Raw genomic sequence first — 16,074 nt, 5'->3', positions numbered from 1 at the left:
GGAGCTGGGCAGAATGACAGAAACCTGGTTTTACGCCGCTTTTAGCAATATTCCAGCAACATCACGGAGGGGGACACCAGAAATGCCATGCTGCAGTGAAGCATGAATACCCCACTCAGACACATTATACTGACTCCGAGCCGACCAGTCCTTGATGTACCCATTAATGCTGAGCGCCAGGCAGGGACCAACAAGTACCATATTTTAACGTCTTTTGGTATCACGCGGTCGGGGATCGAACCCGCGACCTTCCTCACTCCAGGCGGACGCTCTAACCACTACACCACGGAGGCGGTCTCACACCCAAAATGTACAGCGTAAGGTCAGCGGTATCAACATGCCGATAGCTATCATGTAATATATTCATCTAGCCCTTCACTATATGCTCAAGCTCATGGTGTACAATTCGAAAGCAGCAGCCTTGATGTCATGTAGCAAAACGCTCTTAACTATTTGTTTCATAGGTATATTAACAAAGTGTTAAAGTGATGTAAAAGAATTACACATATACACTAAATTTTAGTTGCTAATTAAAATCCTTTATATAGATGAGACACCTAAACCATACTGATGACCCTACGGGAACCGCTCTTGAATGTGTTGTAAATTCTTGCACAGTTACTGTCATGTCAAAAATCCCATCCCCAGTGTCAGTGTCTAACTGGTATAGTTGAAGGTTGTTGGAATTAATTAATAGTGTAAGAAAAAGTCGACCTCTGAGTTTATAACCAAAGGTTTTAGAATACCTTTATCATATAGTACAATGTTTCCTTCATGTACAGTTGTCATAGTACAGGCACTGATATAGAAATAACTTCAAAGAAGAAGAAAAAGAAGAATGGCCATCTTCACCTGAACGCCCATACAAACAGGTAAGTTAATACATGTATTTCATATATCTACCAGATTTATGATCACTGACTGAACTGTTCTGTAATATCAGCCTACAAAGTTAAAAATACTGTAATTTACAATTTCTTTCAATTTTTCCAGTTAATCTTTGTGTTGGATTGCTCCACACTGTTATATTATTGTTGTTATTCATAACTATTTATAGGGATGGAATTTCAATGAAATTTGTAAAAGAAACTCTGTAAATGAAGTGTGTATCCTTAGCCTTATCCAATTAAAAAGGACAAATGAGGTGGAAATGAAGAACTACTGACGGTTTGAGACAAACTTTTACAAATGTATACATATTTTCACAATGATGACCCTACGTGCTTTCAAACATTTGATAATAGTAAATATATCTAGTAACATGGGGCTTGCAATTGAGTTTTTGACCCCACAACTGATTCAGGAAATTACCACACTGTGTAAATAACTCAGAAGCTAAATGAAGTAGAAACAGTGGAAACTAATGACCTCCACCATGCTTGAAGAGAATTTAAACGTGAAATTGAACAAAACACACAGGTAAAATATATAGAAATACATATATAAATTTATGAAGGAATTATGTATTCCCAAACCTGATATGAGTGAGATGGAAAACTGTAAGTATAGTAACCAAAGTTATAGGGTGCCAGAAAAGGATATATCACTCATCTAGCATTACATTAAGAGCTATTTTCTGTAAACTGTACATTGAATAATGTTATCCTCCTTGACACGAGGGGCTGTGGGGTAGCCTAGTGGTTAAAGCGCTGGCTCGTCACGCCAAAGACCCAGGTTCGAATCCCCACATGGGTACAATGTGTGAAGCCCATTTCTGGTGTCCCCCGCCATGATGTTGCTGGAATATTGCTAAAAGTGGCGTAAAACCAAACTCAGTCAGTCAGTCCTTGAAATCAAATCTACAATAAAGAAAATGTTGATTCAGGTGCAGAACATAGCAACGTTCAACTCCAGAAACTATGCAAGTTCAAAGAGCATTCTTTGAGGACGAAGTACATATGCAAGATGAATAACAATATATATATTGTTTACCATTTTAGCAGTATAAAGTATCATAATGTCAAGAGTTTACATGGGGAGTTTCTAGTCAGAGTGCATTGTTTTTTCTCTTAGAGGTAAATCTTGTTATGTATTGACAGAACCTGATACAGAGAAACTTCAGGTAAGAAAATGTAACATGTCTAGCCTGTTCCGACATTCTTATTCCATGTGTTTTCTAATGTGTAGTTATGTAACAGACTAAACCTAAAAAAGTTCTCAACAACCTCAAAGTTAAATGCGTATTCATATAATTCAACTTTGGTATTGCTTAGGTTATCATAACTAAATGCAAGTGCCATTCCTATTTATTCTGAAAATGTCCATGTGTTATAAGAAATAAGGTAGTGAGTCTAATAGGCTAGCGGGTAGTAGTCAATGTCTCTTCAAACTCACCAATGTATGTCAAGCCAAAACATGTACTCTCCTTACAGTGGTTAAAGAAATGGGCGAGGAGAGCATCACACAATGTTTCTCCAGAGGTATCTGTATCAACAAGTAAAGGCAGAATTTGCATCCTGTTACATACCCGTAAAGGTAACTGAAGCAGTAAATGAAAAGAAAACACAGTGCTTAAGTGAAGATGTTTAGTTTAATGTTACACATTTTAGGTATCCCACATACCATGCCGCTCCACTCCACTCACACCGCCCTCTCTAATCACTCTACTCCCTGCCCTTCCCTCCGCTCAACTCCTCTCCCCTCCCCTCCACACCATGCCATGTTGCTCTGCTCCACTCACACCGCCCACTCTAATCACTCTACACCTGCCCTCCCCTCCAATCCTCCTCCCACCATGCCATGTTGCTCTGCTCCTGCACACCGCCCACTCTAATCACCTCTACACCTCGCCCTTCCCCATGCTCTGTTCCTCCCTCCCTCCCCTCCACACCATGCCATGTCACTCTGCTCCACTGCCCACTCCTAATCACTCTACTTGCCCCTTCCCTCTGCTCAACTCCCTCCCTCCACATTCCCCACACCATGCCATGTTGTTAAGCTCCACTTTCACCGCCCACTCCAATCACTCTACACCTGCTAAAAGCGGCCCACTCCAATCACTCTACTCAGTCAGTCCCTTCCCTCTGCTCAACTCCCCTTCCCTCCACATCGCTCCACACCATGCCATGTTGCTCCGCTCCACTCACACGGCCCACTCCTTTCTGCTATCACTCTACTCATTCCTCTCCAGTCAGCTCCGCTCCACTCAATACTCTCCGATCAACTCCTGTCACTTTGCATCTGTCATTCCTATTTATTTAAAATACTTTCGATGGGTTTGTTGGGGGTCATTTTCTTGTGAATGTTTTTGGCGTAGTTAGTTAATGCAGACACAGTACATTGATTATGTCTCTCTGTTGTTTACAGTGCAACAACACATCACACTTCGCATGTAGCAGTGAAAGAAGCATGCCATTTTCTGATTGAGAAATTCAACAACCTGAATTACAAGCATCTCAACAACGAAAGTATAAATGGCGTCCATCCCAAGTGTTTGTGACTGTTGTGACTTTCATACAGAGGAGCAGAGGGGCAAGAAGGCCTATGTTAATTTCCAACTCTGTAGAAATGGAAAACTGTAAATGGAGGAATGACTGACAAATTTACTTCTAAATAGACGCAGATGCCACATCTTCATTATATTTCAAAGTTATCATGCATGGAGTTTCATGTAAAAAATGGACATAAATTAAGTAGAATTTATCTTTATATATTGTATATCTTGTGAGAATCTTACTGGAATTTCAAAATTTCCTCTGGGCTAAATATTATTATCTATCTACTAACTATTATCATTCAACCCATGTCCTTGACCTTAAGTGGGGTAAGCCTTTAAAACATAGAATTTATGGAATTTCAAGATTACCTTTGCATTTCAAACTTGTGAGCAAATTCTGAATGTACTGGGTCAATAGTTCTAATTTCCAGAGATCTTTAACTATTCTTATTTGTTACATGCCCTTGACCAGAAGTGGGATAATACCTTTAAAACCTACAGTTTATGGAATTTCAAGATTTCCTCTGGCCTGATGATAGTAAATGGCATGTCAAACTTGTTAGCAAATTCTGAGCGTAACCTGGATCAATAGGTTAAATTTTCAGAGATTTTAACTATTATTATACTCATATGCCATTGACCAGAAGTGGGATAATGCCTTTAAAACCTACAGTTTATGGAATTTCAAGATTTCCTTTGGCCTGATGATAATAGACAAGATTTCAAACTTGTGAGCAAATTCTGAATGTACTGGGTCAATAGTTCTAATTTTCAGAGATTTTTAACTATTATTATTAGTCACATGCCCTTGACCAGAAGTAGGATAATGAATTAAACACCTTCAGTTTATGGAATTTCAAGATTTCCTCTGGACTTGTCATAGTAAATAACAATTCAGACTTGTGAAAAAATTCTGAAAGAAATGAATTAACAGTACTCATTGTACCTATTGATATGACTCACATGTCATATGCCTTATGAATCTACAGTTGGATGTATTGTCTGAGGTAGGTAGATTGTTAGTGGTGGTGGTGGAATTGGGTTTAACGTCATGCATCTTGAGAATATTGGAGTACTGGAAAACATATAGAGTACTGAATTGAATTTAATGGAGTATGTGATCTTGTGTTTCGTATATGCACCACAACATTGCTACTCTTGTGTAAACAGGTAAAAAACAATAAAACAATATTTTCTTTCAGATCAATACGTCTGTAAATGATTCTAAGACCATACACCACTGCTGTGGTGCGTATCTGCTACTGTTTCTAAATTATTTCCTACCGTATCGTGCATATTTTTTACCCGTACATACGCCGATACGGCCCTTATCTGGAGCCCTGCTATTAACGTATTAATGAGTGAGTGAGTGAGTTTAGTTTTACACCGCACTCAGCAATATTCCAGCTATACGGCAGCGGTCTGTAAATAATCGAGTCTGGACCAGACAATCCAGTGATCAAAATCATGAACATCGATCAGCGTAATTGGGAACCGATGACATCTTCTCAACCATGCCAGCGAGCCTGATTGAACCCGCTAACCTTCGACAAGCATGGTCGCCTTTTGTGGCAAGCATGGGTTGCTGAAGACCTATTCTACCCCGGATCTTCATGGGTATAACGTATTAATGAGTGGAATGTAGTAACCATTAGTATTTTGAGCGAAACAGTGAAATATGTGCTTTGTGTTAACTGTGTAAACTGTGTGAGGCATATCATGCCACTGAAGGGCAATAGTCAGTGAACATGTGTGAGAGTATAAACTGTTGTTATTTCTTGTTATATTTATCTGATAAAGTTATTCTTAATCCATACTTGTGTTGTGTTCTTACTTCATGTTGTGACAATATTTGCTTGACTAATGTTGACTAAAATCTACAATAATGGAATCCAAAGATATCCTCTTGGCTGTTGATAGTAAGTCATGTGTGAAACCTGTGAAACCTGTGAAACTTACAGAATCTACATGCACCAGGTCAGTATTGCCATAACAGAAAACTGTATGCCTTGCTTAGGCAATAGGCATAAGAAAACAACTTTAAAATCTGATTACTGTAGATCATATTTCAGACTTGTAGAAAGCAGACTCTGAAAGCAAATAGACAATTAGTACAAACTTTAAGAGCATTAACTATATTCAGTCTTGTATGCCTTTGACCTGAAAATGACAATCCTGTGAGGTGTAGCATGAGCATCGAGCGTCAATTGAGAACCGGAAGGTCATGTGTTCAACCAAGTCGCGCCATACTGAAAAAGACATTAAAATATGGTACTTGTTGGACATGCCTGGCGCCGGCATTAATGGGTACAACAAGAATGGTTGGCTTGGAGTCAGTATAATGTGTCTGGAGTGGGGTATTCATGCTTCACTGCGGCATGGTATCTCAGTGGGCTAGCACTATAAAACCAGCTTAAGTCTGGGCTAAAGTACTTGTAGCGCTGACCAGACACATAGACACGCATGCAAATAGACATATTAGTAAAAACTTTAAGAGCATTAACTAAACCCAGTCTTGTATCACCTTGACCAGAAAATGGATAATGTTTCCTAAGTCTAATACTAACAGAATTATCATCACATTTAAAAATAGTGGGCTGAATCTGAAACAGGACAATATTGCATATTTTCAGAGAATTTTTATAATATTACTGCTACTAATATTAGTATTATACATACCCATTCAATTAGAAACACCATTAAAATATACAATCAATGGAATCTTCAGATTTCCTTTTGGTTGCTCAAAGCAAATCACACTTCATATTTATCAGCAGACTGGGCTGATCTACAGTATTAATTTTAAGAGATTTTTCATATTATTACTTATATTCATATATTGAAGTGGAACAACTGTAAATATATATTCAATGGATTTTATGCTTTTCCTTTTGGTGCTTTTAATAACTTAAGGGGCAGTAGTGGGTCAATAATGCATGTTTTAATTTCCATGGCTACATTTATAACACTATTGACAAAAAACGAATGTCCTCTACATTGTCATTACATATTTATTTAAACAAACACATTTTATGAAATAATGTAAGCTGAACTGTTAAAGTGGACAAGCAGTGTTGTTCAATTTCATAACATATATTGCATAATCTAAAGCATGCAATGTGAGTTTTCTCCTCGAAGTTTCATAACTATAACTATGGTTCAAGACTCATCATTAAAATACAGTGCCAAAAAGCACATTTTGTAAGCAACAAATAAGCATGAAAGGGTAATAACTGCATAAATTGTTTTCATTTGTATGTTGTTGGTTGCTACACTATGCAATATTCCAGTTACATGATATCTGTAAATAACCTGCAATCATTGGAACTTGAAGCTAGACAAGGGACTAAGTCATTGAGCCTGACCACCATATCCCCATCAGGTAGCATGGGTTGCTGGGGAAAATTACACGCGTCAATCACATCAACTCCATTGTAGATGCTTTTCTCTCCTGTTGCTGGCAAAACAGTAGATATGAAGGCACTTTTTACCTTGGCAGTTTCATCTCAGGAAGAATATTTTATCAAAAAAACTTCAGCTGCTTGGTCTTCTAACACAAGGAGCAGACGACCATTTTGAGCAAAACTGTGAAGGGAGACAACTCTAACCACTAGTTATTCCAGCAAATATCGATGCTATTTGATGACAGAGTATGGAATAACAAGTTCAAATGTCTAAAAATTATGGGTTATATCAATAAGCTGCTATGAAGGCTCAGTGAATTTCCCATTTATTTCAAGCTGACCAGGAATGGGATTTTGAAGTAGGTGAAGGTTAAAAGGAACATTAAAGAAAACTTTTCCAATAATTTTGACAGCATCATTTTCCTTCAAAGTTAGCCTTCTGAGATGAGGCACAAACTCTCCCACTGTTTTTCATTCTGAAGTAAGTATGCCTTGTATGTCTGGTGTCTGTTACAAACACCTTCCACATTTATGTATCTCAAATTTTATATTTCGTCATGTGGAAAATAATCAGATGGAAAGATAAAAATGGCAAATCTGTTATGATAATGGTAGTAATATTATCTATCACCACACAACTTGGAGGCTACAAATGTTTTAAAACATGTTAAAAAAGGAAGCCACTAAATGCTTGGGGCCCATGAACTTTAAGAGGTGAAAACTTAAAATAGACCTTTAAATTCTCACATGACCAGCATGGTATTGTTTGTAATGGTATGTTACTGAATATACCCTACCACCTACCATTATTTACAGATCATCACTTCTTACAATGTCGTGAGTGTACATGAACCTGTATATTTTTCTTGTATTTCAGAAGAAATATTCTCTGAAAAGTATGAGCAGGCAACATACCAATCTCTTATAAACTCTCACAGCATAACACAAATACCTGAAAGTTTTATATCCAAAAAACAAACTTGAATTATTACACTTACATACCCATCCATCATAAAATACAACATCATTAAAAAAATAAATTATGACATAATTTAATTGCTTTTTCTGTTGGTATTCTATAAATTATTTACTGTATTTTTACATAAAACACTGTGCAGAAGTAGCCAGGATTGCCCATATTTAGATACTATTTAGTATATTCGTACACATATCAGCAGAATTTTAAACTGTAAATATGCCAATAATATATTTTCTGGTTCTATTTGTGTGGATACATATATATTGTTAAAAGGTATAATCAGACATCATTAGATGTTGCATGACAGTGGCAACCATTTATAGGAATGAATCATTATGATTGAATGAATGAAAAACACCTGACATCTAAATCCAGCCACCACAACCGCTATATAAATATATTATTATAGTAATTAATTACAGTAAAGCTCCATTTGTTAAAGCCTCAACAATAACTGCAAGGTATTATCCAATACTCACCAGATAAACGAAGTAAATTTGATGGGTATGTCCCTTTATTAAAACGCGAGCTTCGTTTCCGATCGCTGTAGGATTTATTTGAAACTGGGAATGGTTTTGTTACGGAAAGATATTTCAATGTGATGACGAAACGAAAAATATATTTAGATGGGGTAAAACCCATGCCACAACTCACGACTGCACAACGTCATGACATCTGCGGGCGGATGTCTCAGCGTCAGGTGGCTGCACATTTCCACTACCACGGAAACAACATATTTGTGCAGAGACTGTTGATACAGTGCGATAAACTGCTAATACTGTGCAGTCCTACTAATCCAGCTATATGGCGGCCGTCTACTAACATGAATATGTGCTGCCTACATGCATAAGGGGTCATCTCAAAGATATTTTATGCTTTTTCATGTGTGTTGAATATGTCTCATCTGTTGATCATAAAGTATATGTTGAGATACGTAAAAGGGTATGAATGGAAAAGCTTAAATCAGCCATCGTATTAAATGTCTCAAAATACATAGGTGGCATGACCGCCCGAAGATCGACAGGACTGGATATTATTTGTAAATTGTTATGACATGCCGTTTGCTTCCCAGTTTAATTCCCCCAAAGGATTATCGTATCTCAGCTTATATCTCTATCCCCCAGCCCGACCCCAACCACCGACATCCGTCATGGATATGCTTTTGAGACGACCCCTCCTACCTGTTTCTTTTTATAGTGATAGTGAGACTCCATGGTAGCTACATCCTTCATAGTTTCAGTATTAACATTATTAGTTTTACGTCAGCTATCGTTTATAATGAAGCTAAGTTTAATTTCAAAGTGGACGTATAAAAATATTTCTTTGTAATATAACATTATCATCCACTAATTTGCATAAAGCCATGGCCTGTTCCAAATAAGTCGCTTTGGACTTACAAAAAAAACTTTCTCATTTCTGCACTAATCTCTCCTCAGTAAAGTCCTTTTTCTACGTTTCCTATCTCCCTACCACTGAGACTGTTGTTAGGCCGAAACATGAATCTGTACCGTGTCATTGAGGCAATTGGGAATCAATTGTGTGGAATAAACATGAATCTGTACCGTGTCATTGAAGCAACTTGGAATCAGTTGTGTGGAATAAACATGAATCTGTACAGTGTCATCAGTCAGAGACGTAACGTGTACCCGAGACGGCCTATCGGCCTATATTTAACATACCCTGTACGCATGCACGAGACTTTGTCAGCCAATCAAATGGCGCGTGAAGCTCCTCAGATGTGAGGTGTTATCGGAAGCGTGTAGTTTTTGTTTTAACCCATCCCGAAAAGGCTTTACAAACGTATGAATGCCTTTACACATTCAATAAATGTACCGTCTTTGAAACCAAGGTCTACCGCGTTGAAGGGTTTAAATATACGACAGGTGTATTTTTATTCGTATTATTTGTTAAATAAAAGAAATGAGTAAAATATTTCCGGAAGCATTATGCATCATGTTTTTTATAAATGTTTTGAAAACGTTGCTAAAACGTTTCTTGTAACTTTCGTGTTAGCTTTTGATACAACAGTCTGCTTTCTTGGTGAATTCTGTGTGGAGTATTTACTAGCTGTTGTATCAACAGCTAAAACTCATTAAACAATTAGCGTCTAATTACCCAGATAGCATTCAGACGTTGGCCCAACGTTGGCATTAAAACTTTGCCAACGTTGGGCCAACGTCCGAATGCTATCTGGGTAGTTCTTTACGAGTTCTCTGTGTGGCATATTCGACGCTAATTGTTTTTTAAGGGTTCTGGAGAGCCGCTGAAACGGCTCACCGACCGCGGGTGTGTTTATTGCAAACTGAGGATGTTGTTTCTGTCTGCAAAAACACGGTTCAGGGCCTATGCCCGCGATTAATGATCATGAAGCTTTGTATTGCTATGTCAACTAAATATCCTGACGTCGGCGGAAGATAACACTCCATTCCTCCAGCCCAGGTGCGCACAGTAAAGGTAAGAAAATTATAAAATATGTTGTATTGCTTATCCTGGTCCCATGACGTCATTGCCCAGATATATCGCGAAAATGAATACATACGTTTCTTATTGACGTGAAACAGAAGCGGTATTTCTTTCCTGCAGTTATCAGCGACCATAAACATATTTATTATATAATTATTTAATATCTATTCTTAATTTATTTAAGTAGTAACTTTCCGATTTCTTAGATGGTATGGTCACCGATAACAGCTTTATTTTCCAGACGAGGGCGGGACACTATAGGATTTACGCGCACGAGTATTCGAGCGTCGTTTGATGACGCTTTATTTATCATGGCGAGGAATGAACACAAAAGCTATGCACAGTTATATCTTATATATACTATGAGCACTGTCATACAAATAAATACAGACAAACCACACACACAATAACACACACGAATATAGAAATATATAACCATAAAAGAAACCACACACGCAATAAATAAATATAGGTATTAGAAATACACATCGTATGTACATTTACAACTGGAAAGAGACACACACACACACATATATCCCTGTCATACAAATAAACACATCGATATACATTAACCACTGGAAACACGAAGGTCGCGGGTTCGATCCCCGACCGCGTCATACCAAAAGACATTAAAATATGGTACTTGTTTGTCCCTGCCTGGCGCTCGGCATTAATGGGTACAACAAGGAATGGTCGGCTCGGAGTCAGTATAATGTGTCTGAGTGGGGTATTCATGCTTCACTGCGGCATGGTATCTCAGTGAGCTAGCACTATAAAACCAGCTTAAGTCTGGGCTAGTACAAGCAGCCGCACATACACATACACACGCATGCACGTCGTCATATGAGCGAAATATTTTCAAGCACGACGTTAAACCCAATTTCACTTCACCTCACCTCACTGGAAACACACACACACACGCACGCACACGCACGCACGCACGCACGCACGCACGCACGCACGCACGCACGCACGCACGCACGCACGCACGCACATCACTGGCAACAGAACCATGAGACCACTCACACTCACACAGAAGAAACACAACAGGTCTTCAGGGCAGGTCCCTGAACTCCACACAGAAACGGGACCCTGATATCCTAGTTTGGAGGGCCGCCGACACTTTAATGATGTCGTCTGTATTGATTGCACCCGTGTCTTCCTTGTCGGGGAAATGCCAGGATCCCTTCGTCTTACTTGGATGAAGATACTTCACAAGTAACGGTTCACTCTGCGTCACCTGGCGAGAAAATTAATAGGTACATTTAGACCATGAGGTTTTTAGCTGTGTAGAACACAAACGCAACGGTGAAATTCAATCCCTTATGTTGATATTTGTCATCACGTTCTAACAGTTTAGAACCTAGCGACGGTGAAACATAACCAACCTCAGCAACAAATGGCACCGTCCGGTTTGATGAGGTGGGAACGGCCTCATAGACAAATGTCCCTGCTTGTAGACTGGGAATACTGAAACATATATCAAATTTGTAACACATCAACAGTAATTTAGGTGAAAAGTTAATAAATAAGAATAATGGTTCCTTGACAGTAATTTAAGACATCGTTGAATGGGTTGAAAAATACAAACAATCCAGTATACTGGTCATAAACATAGCCCTATATTTATGGAACATTTTGCGCCTGGTGAATACCTCGTGGTTCATCGGTTCTCTTGCGGTGCACTTCCCTGGTGCGGACTCTTTTTTCGGGTTGTCCTGGTGGCAGACCAGAGATTCAGACCTGAACCTGGGGAAATCTAGACTTGCTTCATTTAGGGCTTTAGCACTGCAGGGAGGGCTAGGCAGTAGGGACTGTGAGACATACTATTACCAACCTTGTCTGGCGCTTTTATGTGATGTTGCTTGGTCACTGCAACATTCAGGCTCGACGTTGGCGTTTTGGGTAGGTGGGTCCGGGTATCCTTCAACACCTGACGTTCTGATAGAGATCAGACAACTCCTTGTCCGGGTATCCTGCAGCGCCTGACGTTCTGATAGAGATCAGACAACTCCGTGTCCGGGTATCCTGCAGCGCCTGACGTTCTGATAGAGATCAGACAACTCCGTGTCCGGGTATCCTGCGGCGCCTGACGTTCTGATAGAGATCAGACAACTCCGTGTCCGGGTATCCTGCGGTGACGCGTTCTGATAGAGATCAGACAACTCCGCGTGTCCGGGTATCCTGCGGCGCCTGACGTTCTGATAGAGATCAGACAACTCCGTGTCCGGGTATCCTGCGGCGCCTGACGTTCTGATAGAGATCAGACAACTCCGTGTCCGGGTATCCTGCGGCGCCTGACGTTCTGATAGAGATCAGACAACTCCGTGTCCGGGTATCCTGCGGCGCCTGACGTTCTGATAGAGATCAGACAACTCCGTGTCCGGGTATCCTGCGGCGCCTGACGTTCTGATAGAGATCAGACAACTCCGTGTCCGGGTATCCTGCGGCGCCTGACGTTCTGATAGAGATCAGACAACTCCGTGTCCGGGTATCATGCGGCGCCTGACGTTCTGATAGAGATCAGACAACTCCGTGTCCGGGTATCCTGCGGTGCTCCCCTCTGGTGTGCTCACTTCTATGCATGGCGGTGGTGCAAAAGAGTCGACCACGTCATTCTGTGTGTTCTTGGTGTAACTCACTCCACGAGGCTTTACGTCGGTCAAGGGTTCACCGTTCTTGAAATGGTCGAGAAGCGACCCGGTGCCGGCGAACTTGATCCCTCCCTCGAACGACAACACCACCAGAAACTCCATCGTCGGCACCTCCTTCGACAACTTCTCCGCTTGTCGCACCATGCCCCTCATTGTCCGCTATTTCCGTTGCTTCAGTGCGTTCTTGGCGTTCTTCTCCATCCGTGTTTCATCGTCAACAACCACTTTAATACCCGGCTTGGTACGTGCATGTTCCATCCTGATCTAAAGAGGGAGAAGATGTGATATGATGAGTTGTTTGCAACACGTTCTGACCATGAAACCCGGTTAAAATCAGAACAGGGAATATTTACTTACATGTGAACAAAATAGCAGGGCAGTACATGTTAAAATCGGGACAGGCTAAAATCATGGAATATTTACATGTGAACAAAATAGCAGGGCAGTACATTTTAAAATCGGGACAGGCTAAAATCATGGAATATTTACAATGAACACAATAGACATGTTTAAAATTGCAGAGAACTATTTACATAGTATTGTTGTTATTTACATAGTTGTACAAACAAGAGACAAGGGACAATCAGATATATTTATTTATTGAAAACAAAACGAAGCATTCAATCTTGCAATAAAACCTTTATTTCATTGTAAAGAGAAATGTACGACTCTTTTTTTTACCCCTTGCGTTGAATTTTATGGTGAAGGCCTCGCGATCTGCCTGGGACAGCCGAGGCAGCCATCGCGTAATTTCCCTCTGAAGGTCCCTTATCGTTAATGATTCCGGGCCTGAGTTGAGGAATATTTCCTCAGTTGTGATGAAGACAGCCTGTCTCAGCTGAGGGAGAATATCTTCATATTCTCCTAGAACCTTCACCTTTATGAAATATTGACGTCTCAGGTTGGCGTCTTTAGTAAAGTCAACCAGGCAGGGATCGGGGGCGCATCCAGTTATACTGGCATGCACATCAGTGCCCTCGATGTACCTGGTTTGCCTGAGGCGTAGGCGCCAAGACACAATGGCGTCCTCTAGGTTGAGCGGTCTCAGCCTAGTACAAGGCTTCGACATGCCAAGCTCTAAGAGTGTCTTTTGCCGAATTTCTGTCAACACCGACTCATTTCGGCAGGCCGAGAACCAAATTTCATCACTTGGGATTCTCTTCGGAATGACCTCTTTTACACGCTTGTTTTTTTCTTCCAGCACAAAATCAAAACACTCCCCTAGAGATGGATGGCCACTGGTCGTGATTGAAACATACCTATCGAACAGATCTTGTACTTCAGGGGGCATAACCATGTACTGAAATTCATCGAATACCTCGATGTCCCTATATTTTGGGTGATTCCTACCGTGAAATAATTCCTTAGTCATGTATTTTGCACTGTGGAGGAGAGGGGAGTGATTCCTACATATGGCCATCCTGAAATTAATGATCCCCTGGGAATACTTAAAAACCTGTTCCAAAAGATACCTAGCATTTGGGGAAGTGTAAGTCGATTTGGCATAAATCAAGAACCCCTCGGCCGAATGGGGTGCTGGCTGAGACGCGACGTATGGGCGGACGAGCTCACGAAGAGTGCCCAGATGAAATGCAAGTAACAGCGCCCAACTCTTGTGGTGATCGCTTGCGTTTTTCGCTGACCTTTTGGCCGCGTCAGTCTGGAAGCCCATGGCGTGACAATAGTACTCTAGAAAGGGTGTCCAGTTGAGTTCGAAAAAAGCTTTAATCAGATTAATTTCATAATGCCCAGACCCGATTTTCAGATACACCCAATCAAATTCGAATTCCGAAACTGCATCGACACAGTGGTTTTTGTGAGATTCAAATGATTTTTGGTTTGGAAATGTTTCATCACAGGCCTGGCAGATACGTGCTTCTTCCTTCAATTTCTTAATGATTGAATAAGGCAATCCGTCACAACAAACGACAGTCCAATGTCGTGTGCTACCTCCATATCGCATCAGGTTGTTTTCCCTCCCTATCTGGCGCAACACCTCCTTGACTGTATCGGAACTATTCGGGTTAACGTACAACGGATCAGTCAGAACAATGTCATGTTTCCCGTCGTGGCCTGATGGGACGTGGCTGTACCGTTCCTCTGTAGGAAGGATTGAAGAATCCGAAAATTTTAGAGAAAATTCTGTGGCGACAGGCCCTTTATCTTGATGGTTTGAAGGGGCCCTAGCATTTCTTGCCGTTTCCTTTCCCCTCCGTTGCGCTTCTTTCCAAGGCGTTGCGACTAGCACCTTTACCTGGCAGGTAGATGGAATTTACCTGTCAGTATCCCGCACCTGGGATGGTGTGTAGTTACCTGAACTACGGTATACCCCCGTACTTTGGTCCTGACGATAAGGGATGTGCGAGAGGTACAGTGTCAGTACCCGGGGGCCCTTGGAACTTTACCGTAGTCCATCCAGCAAACACAAGACGATGATCTTCGTTCAATAGTTTTTATTAACACTGTGTTGCTGGTCAACCTACTCTATGGTCACTCTATAAGACTTCAGCCGCAAAGCTTCAGTCTTAAGCCAAATGCTGGTGCTTCAAGATAATTTCTCAGACGATTCCTAGTGACCAACAGCAAGAGTAGGCCCGCACCAGACTCCCGTTTCTGGGCTTTGCTCCAGCTTAAACCTGGGTTCCTACGTCACAACCAACACCCTTTCCATTTTTTCTATTGGTCAATAACCCATAACTTGACTATCTATTACTCTCCCCCACCTCTATTTCGTACCCCCATTATCATATTTGTACGACCGTGAGGTGGATTCCAGGAATCTCAGAGTCTCTCTCCCCTAACCATATATGGCTCGTAGAGTACCAAGAACTGGTAGCCAGGTCCCCGGCCACATCGCTCCATCTTGATAGTATAGTAGTTTTTTCCTATCTAAGCTATGAGTCACCTCACCCTGCCCTCATCAGCTCCAACGACCTACTTTCATGTTCATTACCTACGTTACTGACTTTCTACCTTACTTCCTACCTTACAACGTTATTAATCACTTCATATCTTAAATATATACACCTGGAACTTAATTAAGCACCCCCCTTATTTTCTGGATGATGAGAAACAAAACTTGCTGTAACTTTCTCACTATTCCAAAGATAGTGGAACCTTAGCTATTGTGAAACATAC

The 16,074-nt window shown here is 40.7% G+C and overlaps 1 protein-coding gene across 1 annotated transcript in view; it reads right to left on the bottom strand.

Moving 5' to 3' along the window:
- Positions 1-11,766, bottom strand: part of LOC124260193 — a 51,884-nt gene extending 40,118 nt beyond the window's left edge. The window contains exons 1-2 of the mRNA XM_046694453.1: positions 11,671-11,766; positions 11,309-11,522 (exon numbers count right to left, since the gene is read on the bottom strand). The gene's annotated coding sequence lies outside the window, so the exon portion shown is untranslated. The remainder of the gene's footprint in view (positions 1-11,308; positions 11,523-11,670) is intronic.
- Positions 11,767-16,074: the final 4,308 nt, after the last annotated feature.

This window comes from Haliotis rubra, unplaced genomic scaffold, assembly GCF_003918875.1.
Source record: "Haliotis rubra isolate DU_JTF1 unplaced genomic scaffold, ASM391887v1 Scf753, whole genome shotgun sequence".
In the NCBI taxonomy this organism is placed as follows: domain Eukaryota; kingdom Metazoa; phylum Mollusca; class Gastropoda; order Lepetellida; family Haliotidae; genus Haliotis; species Haliotis rubra.
The sequence above is the reverse complement of the archived record's forward strand: the minus strand, read 5'-3'. Positions and strand labels throughout refer to the sequence as shown.